Source organism: Camelus bactrianus, chromosome 12 (genome assembly GCF_048773025.1).
Source record: "Camelus bactrianus isolate YW-2024 breed Bactrian camel chromosome 12, ASM4877302v1, whole genome shotgun sequence".
Taxonomy (NCBI): Eukaryota; Metazoa; Chordata; class Mammalia; order Artiodactyla; family Camelidae; genus Camelus; species Camelus bactrianus.
Window position 1 is genome coordinate 46,193,035 of NC_133550.1, and position 15,953 is coordinate 46,208,987.

Consider the following 15,953-nt stretch of genomic DNA (forward strand, 5'->3'; position numbering starts at 1 on the left):
TAATAATACAGCAACAACAATAGTAGTAGTAGTAACAGTATTAGACCCTGTTGGTTTTGTTAAGATTTAAGATGCACACATATTATGCTTGAGACATAATATGTGTTTGGTAAGTTATAATAAATTTCCAAAAGTCTGTGTCACACAGCAAATTTAGTCCGATTTCTTTTCTGGTATAGCCAATGACTTACCTGTTATCTTTTAGATCTGGAAGTCTAAAAGCAAACTAGACTCAATATGTTAAATCAAATTCTTTTCCCTCCAAAACCTGCTTTCTTTCTCCCGTGTTCCCTATGTAGTGAAGTCCATAGAATTTGTTCCAATCAGAAGCCCTGGAATCATCCTACACTCAACTTTCACGATTATTTTCCATATCCAGCAAATCACTGGCGGCTTGCTCATCTACTCATTTAATTGTACTCGAGATGAGTCCATTTCTATTTCACTCCTTTATTTTAGGCCATTATCGTCTCTCTAAAGGAAAGTGATAGCAAGGACCCCTTAAGTCACATCCTTGGCCCTCTTCACCTAATTTCCCCACTAATTACTGTCTTTCCACATGGAAACCAGAGTGGTTTAAGATCAGATCATGTATTTCCCCCGCTTACAGGCGTTCAGTGGCTCCCCATTGTTCTTAGGTTAAGTGTTGTGGATTTCAACTTAAGTTACCAGTTGGTTTAAATTAAAATTTTATAGGTACCAAAAATTTCTTACATTCTTTCCTGTAAGAATCAACAATAGATAGCCTATAAAATGAAAACATTATGTCTTAGGAAATATAACAATATTCATTTTATTTTCATAATGACTAATTTTAATAGCTTTCTTTCAATGGTAGTATTTCTCTACCCTTTTACTCTGGACTGGCCTCTTTTTGCTGGTGCAGTAAGCACACGTTGAATACACCTAAGAGATAACTAAGCACCCGGGCTATTCTTGAGACTCCAGCTTTACTTCTCAGTTCTTCTTCCAACTATTTCCCTCACACTCTCCAGGACATGTGCCCAGACATTAAGGTTGCAATTCTCTGTCTTCCCCAGGGGCATTTATAATCGCTGTTCCCTCTGATTTGAAAGCTCTGTCATCTCCTCTTTTGTTAGCTAATTCCTGCTCTACTCCTAAAGTACAACTTAAAGCAATTTCTCCAAACAGGCTTCCCCAATCTTTTCTTCCCTCAAACACCAAGTTCAGGCCATACTTCTACAATTGTGTGCTACCTTGTATTTACTGCTAAGACAGCCCTCCTTACCCAACTTTTAGCTACTTAATTATATTTCTTACAGGTAAACATCGTCTTTTCTGTCTCAGGGATCAGCAAAATCTGTTCTACTGCTTATTTCACTGTCTCACAAGCAAAAATGGTTTTAAACTTTTTTAAATAGTTGGGAAAAAAATCAAAAGGAAATTATTACCTCCAGATCTATAAAAATGTTACGAAATACACATTTCAATGTTTTTAAGGCTTTAGCTGTAACAGATACACTTCTATTCATTTACGTGTTATCTGTTACTGCTTTGTATTATACCTACAGAGTAGTTGCAGCAGGGGGAAGCCTGAAACATTTACTATCTGGTGCTTTACAAATGGTTTGCCCACTGCTGGTCTGTCTTATCGGATGTCAATTTCCTTAAGGGAGGAAGCGCGTTTTTCCAATTGCATTTCAGACATTTGCTGCTTAGCATATATTTATTAGATGAATGAGTGACTTAATGAAAGAATAGTGAATGGGGTGGTAATAAATGAATGCATTCGAGATGCGAGTTAACTTACTCTCCTTTCAATGAGAGAAATATCACTCTGTCTAAACTGAGCAAAAAACGGAATTTATTAGAAGGAAACAGGTTATGTCACAAGATAAAAGATAAAGCTGAGGAATTAGGCTTTAGAGAGGAGGCGAGGATAGGAATTAGAATGGTTCTTTAGATCTTGGTAGAGGGAACTACTGGATAATCTCATTGAAACAAAGTGGTTGATCCTGAATCTACATTTGGCTCAAAGTTCATGTTTCCAAGAGAGAGAATCTGTCCACACCCTGGCTAGAAAAAGTGATCTATTTGGCAGTGCCATTCAGATATATAGTCCTGGAGAAGATGTTATCAAGAATACTGTGTGTAAAGGAAAATCAGTGTTCTATTACTAGAATCAAGAGTAGTGTTAACACTCGGTAAAAAACAAAATGTCAGGATATATCTTACAATGGAGGAAAATGGGAGTCAGAAGATGATTTTAAGTGGAAATACCTGAAAACTAGACTACAGCTGCCTGCAGAACATCTTCCTTCTATTATATTGAAAAACAGTTTAGTCGTGATTATCTTAACTCAACTCTCATGAATTAACTAGCTTGGTTCCAACATTATTGTTGAATGTGAAAGTATAGGTGGCATCATTCATAACATATACCGAGTATAACACGCCCACCTGCCGATTCAATACGAGAAGATAAACCATTATTCTATTTATCAGAGCTTTCAAAATAACTATAAAAGACAAGGGCTGGATTGTGACTTAGTGTACGGTGATAAACATAGTGGCTAGGTCTGAAATGTGAAATTATCCAAATCTCAAACATTTTTGTGATAAAGAGGCTAACATGGCGCATTAATAGCATGATGAGAGACGAGATGTCTCTAACAGTGAGAAAAACACAAAGGAAAAACACTTAGGAAGAAATGAGCATTAATAATCGCAGTATTACTCATCTTCTAGTATTTCTCTGTTCATTCATTCAGTGAGTACTACCTGTACTCCACGCTAACTGGGACACATCTCACATTAAGGGACTGTCCTATATGTTGTTAAGCTGGAACTTTCTGAAAAATTATATTCCTCTCTGAATGAAGCTGTACTGACAGCATTCTGAGATCATTTAGACCACTCACTACAACTATCTGATCCTCTTGCCAGTTGGGTATTACATATTTTAATCTTTCAGCTTTTATGTTTTCAATTCACAAGTACTAAGTTCCTGAAACATACACTTTGAAAATTCCCTAAAGAACTCATATGCAGCCCAACTGGGGTTTTCATTATCATTGACATTTCCCAGATAAATTACCCTAAGTCTTGGACTTTCTTCTTACAGTGACTTCACAAAAATGTCTCTCTTGCAACAGTTTCTCTCCTTAAGAGAAAAAGACAGCCATTTAAAATACTTATGTAATAACCAAGCACTTTGTAGTCTTTCCAGTTACTTGAACCATATCTACTCAAAAAAGTTTTAGAAAGCCAACTTAGTGCTTGATGAATTTTGGTCTCTGAGAAAGAAAAAAAATTCAACTTAACTTTGTATGTCCATTTAGCTTCTGTTGTAAAGAAAATTAAATTATCTTTATGAGGCAAGACACTTTACCACATGTAGATTGTAGACATAGTACTATTTAGCTGATAAAAGATAAGCAGGTTGTTTCACTTTTACTGTGATTACTTTCTACATAACAGAATCACTGTCTACTTGTTCAGCAAGTCACTGAACAATTACTGAACATTTAAAGCAAACTGACATCCTCACTAGCCAAACATTTTATTATAATTTTCTATGTGGATTATGATATGTTTCAAACCAAACTCTACAAAATCATTCTGTCTCCTAATGTCTTTGCTATCAATGTTGACTTTTCTGGTCATATATTTTTATTAGTGTCTGCCAATAAAGTTATAATGCAACCTAGTTCCATTTTTAGATTTTTACCTAGAAAAACAGTATTTTCATCCCAAATATAAACATCGTATACTTCTGAAAGTATTCTTGGAGACTTTTTTACCTGTAAGTACAATTATAGTTTTACTCAATAATTTTGGTTGATTTAAATGTTACAGTTCAGCGATAGCTCATTTTGACGAGAGATCTTCCCTAAGTGTTATGTTTGAGTAATCTCTTTATAATCTCGTGATTTTAGTACTAGGTACAATTTTCACATTTACTTCTGATTTGTTATGAATCTTTTCTTGGTATTTTTGTATGACTCCAATATAAAGTATGTATCCTACAGAGCCGGAAGTAAAAGACTATCATCATAATCTTTCTTTAAATACTTTCTAGAATGCCCAGATATAGACACAGGAGATACTGTTTGGGAACTTTATTTTGGGTCTTTTCTCAAAAGTTTAAATTCCACAATAGAATATATAAAATGTTTTTCTCATGAAACTTTTTAAATTAATGACTTATTATTGTTTTATTTTCACAAACATAAGGGCTTTTTAAAAATTAAAGGAAAACCACCTTGTCTCAAAATATCAAATTAAATAATGTGTTTATTTGTACTTAGTAATAGAAATCACTTCCCTTCTAGTTATATATTTCAATGAAAAATACTCCATAATACTGTTCCATGGTATATAGAACAGTGCTCACTACAACACAGCAGTACCTGCCTTGAGATATTTTAAGATTAACTTCTCTGAGCTGTTCCCAAGACTGCTGAGAAAACTTTGATTCATTCAAATTATTTTCATCTTATTCGAAAGCATGCTTCAATTTTAACTAAGAGACAATGATATAGTTTAATATTTCATCATGAAAAATGTATTCATCATTTCTTCTCAAATCATGGATTTAGAGTAGAAAGGTTAAGCAGGTATGACTGTAAAAAGATAGCTATCAGTCAAACCCTTCGTTTGCAATGGTAAATAATCTAATCTATTTGGAACTCAGTTTCCTTATTTCAAAAAAAATCAGGGGACTGAACTAGATAACTGGTCACTTTATTTTAAAATTATTGTATAGTTTTTAAATCAAATACCATAAAAATAAGGAAAAAGGCAATGTTTTCTTAAAATTTTTTTGGTATGAAATACATTCAGTGTATTTTGAAATGATAATATATTCTTTCATATAATAGAGTTCTTTGTAAGAACAAGGATAAATGATTAGAAGAAATCTGAACTATCTTGGCATGGGTCAAGACTTAAGAAATCGTTAAAGCCTACAAGTTAAAGACAGAAAAGACATTAAAAGGGCAGCCAATTGCCAAGGAACCACTTTCCTTTCTATAGAAGCTTATAAGTAATACTCATTCTGTAATGCATGTAATAAAGTGTTTAAAAACACTTGTAATAAATGTTTCTAAAAAACCAAAAAAAAATTGTTTAAATGCTTATGAACTACACTGTCTCAAGTATTTCATGTCATACCTATTTCACTGCTTTACTCACATAAGGAAAACACTTTTATGGACTTTAGTATTTATTGATAATACAATAAAGTGTATATCAAGTCTTTAATAAAATTAGGCTGTTAAAAGATGGCATAATATCTTAGGGATCAGTAATATGATATGTAAAAAGATACTGAAATAAATTATCATGTAAGTATGTTTACCTACTTTTTTCCAAGACTGATTTACTATTTTGTATTAAAAAATAAAATGCACTGACTAATAGGTTAAATGCCCCTATCATCATGATGTTAGGAAGGGTAACTGTATACATCTGCCTTCCACCAAGTGCCCCCATGCCAACTCCCAAAGATACTTTGGTGCATCCACTTCAAAAGCTTGGGTATTGCTGATTGCATTGTTGTTGTTGTTGTTGTTGTTGTTGTTGTTGTTGTTAGCTTTATTTGGCTTGGTGAACATTGTGTTTTAACACCATTGCCCTTCATTTCATAAAAATGAAGAAATAAAAAAAAATTCAGAGAAATTCACAAAACTTACTGTCCCTACTCACTCCATTTTCCTCTCTAGCTCTCTCTACTTTCCTGTTTCTACCCTCCCACTTTCTCCCTTTCTTTTTGTTTCTTTACTTTTATTTCTATTTTTTGTCCAGTGCACAAAATGTGGGAGACAGAGTAAAGTCTAATGGTTAAAAGCACGGCTCTGAAGTTGAACTGCTCGGATGAAAATGTGAGGTCCACCATTTTGTCAATGATTTTGAACAGGTTACTTGTTCTTTGTCCCAATTTTCTCATCAGTAAAATTGAAATAGATATTTTTAAAGGTTTTTGCAAAGATGACCATGATTTAATGTATGTGAAATACTTTTAACAGTAATTAGCACATAACTATGGCTGAATTCTTAATAGTTCTTATAACATGTACACATGGGGAAGCTGAAGAAGCCTGGGAGAAACTATCAGGTGTGATTCCTGCAAATCCTGACTTAAGACCTAAGAGCTAAGAATAAGGTATTCATGATGCCATATTTAAAAAGCCGGGTGGAGGACTGGGGCCAACTGTGCAGAGGCAGCCTTAGGGGACTGGATTGTGCTGTGCCCCATGGCTGGGAGTGTATACAGAAGAGAATAGCCTGGGTCCCCCATAAAAAGAAAAGAAAGAAAGAAAGCAACACTGCTGGTGTGCATTGAAGGCAGAGGCACAATGTGGCTGGCATAGCCTCTGTCTCTGCAGGACCGTGGCACCATTGCTGGCACATTCTTGGAAGAAGAGACAGGGGGCTTCCAGGTGGAGGTGGGGTTGAAACCTGAATCTGTACCCAGGGGCTCCGCAACTTCATAGACCAGACTGAGATTCGTTTACAGCCCCAGGCAGAGGGGACTGATTTGCATTGTGGGTGCCTTTGTGGACCTGCACCTCTAAGGCAAACGAGCAAGGAGCAGAGTTCTGGCACACAGCGGGGCCAAGGGCTGGTGCGGCTGTCTCCAGCCGACCTGTCTACCACACGTGGACCCGGCCCTGGGGACCGTGCTGACCCGACGGCGCCATGATCCAGGTGTGGGACCCAAAAGTCTGCAGAACTACACTGGTAGCCCTGAGGGCAGAGAACCTGGGGGACACCAGAGCAGAGCACTGACATTCCTGTGGCTAAAGTGGGACAAGGGCAGAGTCAACAAAGAGCACTTAAAGTGCTCCAACCTCGCCTACCAGTCACCACAACTCAGACACGGGTCTGGAAGCCTCCCTTCCAACAAGAAGGGAACAGACCCAACCCGTCAGGACAAAAAGGTGGCTCAACAACCAGGGCAGGCTCTGGTCACCACAACACTGGCCACACCCCTAATCAAAGGAATAACAGCCTACACTCACGGAAGAAGGATGTGGCAACCATCCATACTAAAAACAGACCTTGTGACAAAATTATTAGAGGTGCTCAGTCTACACAGGAATGCATCCTCTTGAAACAAAAAACCAAAAAAAACAACCCTTCAAGACCACAGTAGATAACTGATACTCCATAATCCATGGTGCCAGAGAGATACAAGTATAATGAAGAAGCAGAGGAACTACTCCTAATTAAAAGAACAAGAGAAGTCCCCTGAAAGAACGATTAATTTAATAGACCTCAATAGTCTACTGGATCATGACTTCAAAAAGGGAGTGATAATAGCACTGAAGGAAGTAAGACTATGCTGGAGAAGGTGTGGAGAAAAGGGAACCCTGCTACACTGCTGGTAGGAGTGTAGTTTGGTGCAGCCATTATGGAAAATAATATGGAGATTCCTCAAAAAACTAAAAGTATGATCCAGCAATCCCACTCCTAGGTTTATATCTGGAGGGAGCTCTAATTCGAAAAGATACATGCACCCCAATGTTCATAGCAGCATATATACAACAGCCAAGATATGGAACAACCTAAATGTCCATCGACAGATGACTGGATAAAGAAGTTTATACAATGGAATACTACTTAGCCATAAAAAAGATAAAGTAATGTCATTTGCAGCAAAATCGATGGACCTAGAGATCATCATTCTAAGTGAAGTAAGCCAGAAAGAGAAAGAAAAATACCATATGATATCACTCATATGTGGAATCCAAGAAAAAAAAAAAAGACACTATGAACTTGTCTACAAAACAGAAATGGACTCACAAACATAGTTAACAATCTTATGGTTACCAGGGAAAGGGATAAATTTGGGAGTTTGAGATTTGCAAATGTTAGCCACTATATATAAAAATAGATTTTAAAAAGGTTCTGCTGTATAGCACAGGGAACTATATTCAATATTTCAATAATGAAAAAATATGAAAACAAATATATGTATGTATATGCATGATTAGGACATTGTGCTGTACACCAGAAACTGACACATTGTAACTGTCTGTACTTCAATAAAAAAAGAATATTGGAAAACAGTCATGTTTATAAGCATCAACTCATCAACATAGAGACCATTCTGCCTGACTGATTGCACAGTTCCCCTTGCTACCCCAAGTATAAGAGGACATATCTGTTTGGTAAACGCTCATGTGTAGAAGGGGAAATTTTGTTAAAGACAATACAGTTTTAATGATTCTTTCACTTTAAAAAAATTAAGTGAATAACAGTTTAGTGTTCTTACTTGATTAAAAAAATGCAGTATATCAGCTGCTGATTACATAGTTTATGATAGAGAAAGAAGCATAAGTTTATTAATTACTCTTCCTAGAAACCAATGTTGGAATAATTATCAAGCAAGAAATATTTAGCTATGTAGTAATTATTTATCGTTTAAATCCCTCTATTACTAATCTATAAGGTTTACCTACAAACTTGGAGAAGGAAGAAATTGAGAGAAGTCATGAAAGCAAATGAAAAACGAGTATGTCGAGTTGAAAAGCCTGCTTTACACCAGGACTCATAATCTCGGCACTAGTTTTATCCATACTATTTGTGCTAAATGTGAATTTACTTACTGAACAAGCATATCTTTGGTTTAAGTACTTTACAGTTATCAAGTCATTTAATTCTCAAATCAACTCCATGTGGGAAGTGTTATCGTTGTCCTCCTTTTACATATGAAGAAACTGAGGCATGAGAAGTCTCTGTCACTTGCCGAGAATTATGGAATCTAAGTGGCAGAACCAGGGATGGAACCCTGGGAGTTTGGTCCCTGTGTCCATGCTCTTTCCCCTTCACATTATGCTGCTGTATATGAGGATTTGCTTCTCAAGATTTATCCACAATTGATTATCTATATTTAAAAAACCAATTGTATAAGTTATTTGTAAGTGAAAGTATGTACTTCAATTTATTTTTAATTTGGCCTGGATATCCGATTATCAGTTCAGTTTTCGGCATGCAAACCATCATCACCATCAACATCATTTTTCATAACATCTTAACTGTATTTCACTTGGTCACATTAAAGTAAGTTCCTAAATGTTCACTAGCTGTCAGGCACCATGGAAATTACTTTGACATATATCACCACCACTTTGGACTTTTTCTAAAATCATAAGAGGAAAATCAAACAGGGAAACAACCCTGCAATCTCTCCAAAAGAGCTGATGGTTCCAAAGTGACTTCTGTTAGATGCTGAAATGCATCCGGTGATTATGGAACACTAAACTTGCTTTTTGTACTGCTCTCTTTGATAGGCTTAAAGTAAAAAATTGCACCACCACCCACATCAACAATAGCTAACAAGAAGAAAAGGTTGTTTTCCCTAATACGGCGGTTGACTTAGCATAGAAAAGTTGATATGGGTAAGAAACCTCGGTGATATATAAACCAGTTTATTCAAGAATGGTCCTTCTGTTTGATTTCATTATTCACTAACTTCTGGCAATGTTTAAATAACTGAATTCTGATACTTAATATGATTCGCAATATGTACAAACCATTGACAAATATAAATAATGAGACTAATTAGGAAGGCGTAGTAGCAAAAACACTTGAAAAATTACAGTTAATTCATTGACTGAAATATTTTTCATTTCTTCCTAGGGAGTCTTACATGTCCTGCTTATTTCATCAGTTTTCAGAATATAAATAATAAAACCCACAAACCAGGAATAAAATTAATTTTGTAAGTGAAGGTATTTTTTGACAATATTTGTGCTTTCACTTATTCTAGTATCTCCCTACAAATCTTAGCAGAGGCCCAACATCTGTTTAATAATTTTGCCTTAATTTTTATGAGCTATACACCCTCACTGTGAAGGAAAAAAAGATGGAATTACATTAGTTTCCTTTGATACAATTGAAGATTGAAGATATATTTCTTTCCACTTACTTGATAAATCTAGGGCATTTTATACAGCATTAGAAATAAGGCAACAATGCAATTCTGTAACCATTACCTGCCCTTATAAACAATAATTTGACTCATACCAACTGTTTCTTTGTATCTTCCAGGATTGAAACAAGAAAAAAATAATGTTGTTTGTGGGGCTTATTATTATTATTATTTTTTGCATCAGAGTTTTTGCAGAATCTCATAGTATAAGAAAGGTACAATTTTCTCTAAGTTTCATACTATTATAGTTCCTACATCAGCACTTGTTTATTGTCTATGATTACAAATGGTAAGACTATCAATACTGCTTCTTGACTACTTAGCTAGTTCTGAACTCCCACCTCAGGTTGTAACAGCAACATCTGAAAAAAGTACAATGCCTTATGATTAATATAATGCTTTTTACTTTGGATCAGTATTTTGTCTTATTTAGTGTTATACACAATAATCTGGTCCATAGAGAGAAATGGTCCGTGATAAATGTTTGCTGAGTGGCTCATTAAATAGATGACATAATTTCATCTATTCCTTACACTACCCAAATTTGTGTCTTATTTTACAGGGAAGAGCATAGAAGCTTTGAAAAGTTAGGAAGCTTAGATAGGATCACACAGAAAGCAGCTGGACAAGTTATTTCTGTTCTTGGTTTTCTGATTCTAAATATCCTGTTTGTGCTACTGCTGCTTTATTATCCCCTGTTGGCTCAGATGAGAGGTGAAAGATGAGACAGGGGTGAGTTAGAAGAAACTGTATCTGTAGCAGGCTTTTGAAAGCTTCGATTTAATTTCTGGTCTGTCTTTTTAAATGTGATACAGTCTTATTAAATGCATGGGAATGATACTTGGTTCACCTGTGAATGGTCAGGAATATCAGGAGGTTCCCAACGAGAAGAAAAACAAAGCAGAAACACTGAACTGCAGTGTACCTTCTAAGTTAGTTTCTGAAAATTATCTGCAGCAAGAAAATGGAACAGGGGGAGACGAACTCTTAACTCTGCAGCATACAGGAGGAGCAGGTGTGCTCATTTCGACTTGTGGCCGAGTTGTTACCCCTGCGGGCCTCCCAACAGATTGTAGGAAACGTGACACCCCACGTTGCCAGCTTGGGACCGCAAATTTGAATTTCCTCCATTAAAGAAGTGAATCCCTGCTGCTTTTCAGACATTAAAAGCTTCACTTTTCCTTCACAACAGCATGTCTGAAGCCTGGAAAACATTCAATGAGCTGCTGCAAATTAGGAAGTGAACTTTAGAAGTCTTGATCTGTAGCTGCAAAGGTTTGTTTGAAACAGCGAGAGGAAAGGTGACTTCACAGCATCATGTCTTGTTGAAGGGCTACAGAGTAACTGCAATACAGCATATTTCAGCAGAAGTGGAATCAGCATGGTACCTGTTTTCCGGATGATATAATGTGCTTTCAAGGTGATAAAATAACCCTTGAACCAAAGTAGTCAAAAGGAAAGGAAACGATGAAAGATCTGAGTTGAGGTAGAAGCCATGGGGTATGAGTGCTGCTTTGAAAGGGCTTGCTGTTAAAAGTTTCTATGGCGCGTGAAATGTGATGCCAAAATAGAGTAGAACCAGACCCTTGTCTTAAATCAAGTACAGAGGAGGAAAGATTTATTAGAGAAGTCTTATGTGCTTACTTTTTCATGTGCCAAGAACTCCCCACATGTAGTATTTTATCCTGTAAAATCATCACCATCATTCCACAATACCCCACAGAAAAACATTGTAATCATTACAAGACTTTTACTGCCAGGTCTGTTTTTCCTCTTTTTTCATCTAGTTTAAATTATGATTAAATGACAAGGATAATAGTTGTCAGGATAACTACATGCAGTATACACCCTAATTAATTGTGAGATGATTTATTTTACTCTTATAGCTGGTACTCAGATTCATCTGTTGCTACAGGTAATAGAGATGCTTTAAGAAGGATACAGAAACTATTATTTGACATGATGCTTTGTTCTTTGTTTTGTCTTGAGTTTAGTTCTCTGTCATAGGCTTGGAAGGGACCTCTAGACATTAGATCATCACTTCTGATTGAAGCAGGACAGATTTTCACTGCGCCAGACTGGAAGGCGTCTGTCAACAGTGTCCCGGAAAGGAGATTTACAAGTCTCCCTTGGAAACCTGTTCCAGTGCCAGTGTTCCTAATCCCATGTAAGTATGTTTTCAAACATCTCTCATCCACCAATCCATACCTCAGGAATGTTCCGTCAATATTAGCAATGATCATGAGCATCTAAATCCCATCAGCTAAAATTTAAGCTCATCTCATCACTGCCAGATGGCTGGCAACTTAACAGCATCCTTGGTATAACCCCTCATATAATTAAGATTTTTAATTATCCTTGGCAAAGAACATCACATAATGTAATGCACAACTCTGCATGCAAAGATGATGCAGATCATCTAACAGCAATACAAATGTAATTGGGTCGGTTTTCCTTTAATGATTGTGGATGTGCTCTCATCCATTCATAATCTCTCACTCCATCTATGCTGTGACCAATGGTATAAAATTGAGAGATGGCTAGTTGGGGTTACATTACAGTCTTTCTCTTTGAAAGTAACTTTATCTTACTTAGCATGGTGATCATTAACGCTACCTAAGGCAAATAGACATATAACTTTAGGAGCAGAGGGTCTTGACATTTTATTTTTAGCAGACGTCATTCATTGGGATGGGGATTTAGGCGGAAAGATATAGAAGGAAAAATAAACAAATGGTTTGAAGCTCTGCGGCTTCCGCTCTTCACTAGCGATGTGACAGTGTCATCTGTGGCACGTCAGAGGGAGCTGAGCTGCGCAGACAAGGCACTGTCCAAGATGGGGTACTTAGTACCACACTGAGTCCCAGACTTCAATTCTAATAATCAAGATGTGTCCACCCAGTCTGTCCACATGCCTATATATTGCGATATCTAAAGACTTTTTTTTAACTTGGGAGTTTATAAGGGTGACTAGTGTTTTTCTGAGAATGACTAGACTTTATATATATATATATATATATATATATATATATATATATATATATATATATATATATATATATATATATATATATATATATGTAAATAACAGACTATAAAGGATAAATGATATACAGAGAGATTATGATGTTAATCGTGCTACCATCCGATGGAAAAAAAACTAATGATAATTTTTTACGTGAACTTTGCATTTTTCTTACTAGTAAACCTAAATAAGATTCTTTTTAGAGAGTCCCAAATTATCTTGCTCCAAACTACTGTGGTTAGGATAACCACAAGAGTTCTGAAATAATAAATGGCTAACTGCAGACAGTTTTTCTGCATTATTTCATGCAGAGTCTCTGTTTCTGAATTTGGATCAGCTGATGTCTACAGAAAGTTTTGCCTTCCTCTAACTTGCTCTTCAAACTATCAGTCTTGCTGATTAATAGAAATGGCTAAGTTTTGTGATGGCTCGATGTCTCTCTTTTTAAACTGAGCCGGAACTTTCTGTAAAGTATCTTAATTTTTTTTCTTTCCGTTGTATTTTTAGGCACTGCAGCAAAGGTTAGGGATCTTTGTGGAAAAGGTCACATTCCCTTGGAGTACAAGCTGAAAATAGCCCCTCAATTGTATAAATATTAACATATACTCTGTACCCATTTAGAGTCTTTCATCACACCTATGGTGGGGGTAAATTTACTGTCCTGTGCACCTAGCAAGTGTTAAATAAGTGCTAGTTTATTTCCTTTGGTAAATGTAGCTAGTCTCTCAAGAGAGATTTTTTAATCTACTTCTGATAGCAATCTTATTTGGTTTATTATAGTTTGAGAGAGAACAGTAGTCAGTATCTATGCCAAATGAGTCCAAGAACTCTTATTAGAATAATGAATGTTTCCTGAAATTGGTAACCATTATTAATCTTGCACATTGTGGTGGAATGATGCTAACCAATAAGTTTAATTACACCTCCTTCTTGCCACACGACTATCCCCATTCATACAGCATTGTGCCCAAGGAAGGTAGAATTTAGGAATATCCACTGCTGAGAGAACTATCAAATAGAGTACAATACACAAACCCAAATGAATATTATACAACAACAACAAAAAGAATAAAGCTGAGCAACAAGAAACACTATAGATGAATCTTACATATAAATTTTTTCAAGTATCCAAATTTTTTTCAGTATGATTTTCACTAGTCAGGAGGACAGGGGAATGAAATAGGAATGGAACACACAGATTCTTAATGCTGAAATGTTCTAGTACATGCAGAGGGAAGAGGGTCCTAGGAATCCATTATACTGTCATGTATCTATCCCACTTGTGTATTAAATATTCTTATAACATGTATAAAATATTATATTAAGAAAGTTAAAGTGAAGAATACAAGTAGAAAAATGAATAACTGTTTCTCCAATAATTCATGCAAGACAAGATTCTTTCAGGGCACTGATTTTATAATACCCAGTGTAGCATCCAGTGAATTAAAGTTAGTACTTAAGAGTGGACACCAGGATAGTACTAGGTAATGACCACAGTTCCAGTTGGGCTCTCTCAGTTTCAGGTAGTTCTATCTTTCAGTTCATCTGAAGTGCTGTTTATGAAAATAAATAAAGCTCAATGCTATTTATTAAAATAAATAAAACTCAGAATTTTTAAAGGGCAATACATGAAATGAGCACCATGCATGTGATACTGGTCAGCTGCACTGCACTGCTATGAAACAAATCACTGCAAAACTCAGTGGTTAGAAGAAAAAACAACCATTTATTCTCCCATTTCTAGCTTAACTGGAAAGAGCTCTGCTTTAGGCTGCAGGTCTGTGGGTTGGTTGGGGCACTCTGCTCCAAGGGTCATTTTTTGAGAGGGCGGCAGAGAGACCCAAGCTAAAAGGTTACTGGAGTATACTTTCCTGGCAACAGCAAGAGTAGAAGAGGGTAAGGCAAATTGTGCAAGTTTAAGCCTCTGTTTGTACCAAGTCTGCTATCATTGGCCGCAGTAAATCACAGGGCCACACTCGAAGTCCAAAGGTGGGAAGGTGAACTTGAACGTGGATTTATAAGACTAAGACAGGACCAGTAATTCAGTCTATCACACAAATTTGCTAAGGAGTAAAATAAGATGCATATCTTACTAGGTGTGGCTTCTACTCAGACCCATTATTTATCTTCTCTGATACGGTCCCTGCCCCAGTATGGTGAATTCTAAGGACTACCTGTATACATTTGGCTTATCCACTCACCAGCCTCAGGAAGGAACCAGCCAAGAGGAGATACTGACAGGAAACGAGAGGACAGGAAAGAAACAGCTGGGCTATTTCTTCCCTGTTGTGGTATTACGTCTCTGGCAGTAGCTTTGTCCCTGCTTGACTGTGGTTTTCTTCAGGTGGCTGTGCCTGCAGTGTTGTAGTTGTCTCTGGGAATGGTAGCAGCTGTCCACTGCTGCCTGTCTCTGGCCATCTCATCATTCTTTGTTTATTTTCTTAAAGGACAACCCACACTGATTTAGATAATTCTCTTTCAAAGTACCTTCATTTTAACCATCTGAAGTGAATTCTGTCTCCTGCCAAGACTCTGACAGTTAAACATATATAATTAATTTCAGTATGTATAACACAGATATGTCCTTACTGATCACAAATCCCTTCTCAAAACAATGTGATAGTTTTTGCTAAAGAGAAAGACTCAGGCATGGTCAAGTGTTTTATGCTAACTTGCTGACCCTTGTATAATTATTTGGATATAGCATAGGTTTTGGCTCTTCATTTAGAACTTTCAGATTGTATACCATTTGCTCAATAGAAAATATGATGTACGTTTTTAAATGTAGGGAAGGTCTCTACTGTGGTTCCATTGCATTCCGTGCATTTACACTGGGTTCACTTTTCTAAACCTCTTTTTTTGGGAGATCAGCTTTTTTTTCCCCTTGAGGCTGAATTTGGCTACCTGCCCTTGTCTTTGTAAACTCACGTCTTTCATTTAACCAAGGAAATTACCACATATCCCAACATTTTTAGCTGCAACTTGTGACAACCCCAATTTTCCCCAAGACCAATGACATTACAGGAT

At 36.4% G+C, this 15,953-nt stretch overlaps 1 long non-coding RNA gene across 1 annotated transcript in view; it reads left to right on the top strand.

The window, feature by feature from the left end:
* The window catches only part of LOC141579431 (uncharacterized), a 165,593-nt gene that overhangs the window by 98,732 nt on the left and 50,908 nt on the right, over positions 1–15,953 (top strand). The window contains exon 3 of the long non-coding RNA XR_012510794.1: positions 11,896–12,068. This is a non-coding gene — a long non-coding RNA (uncharacterized LOC141579431). The remainder of the gene's footprint in view (positions 1–11,895; positions 12,069–15,953) is intronic.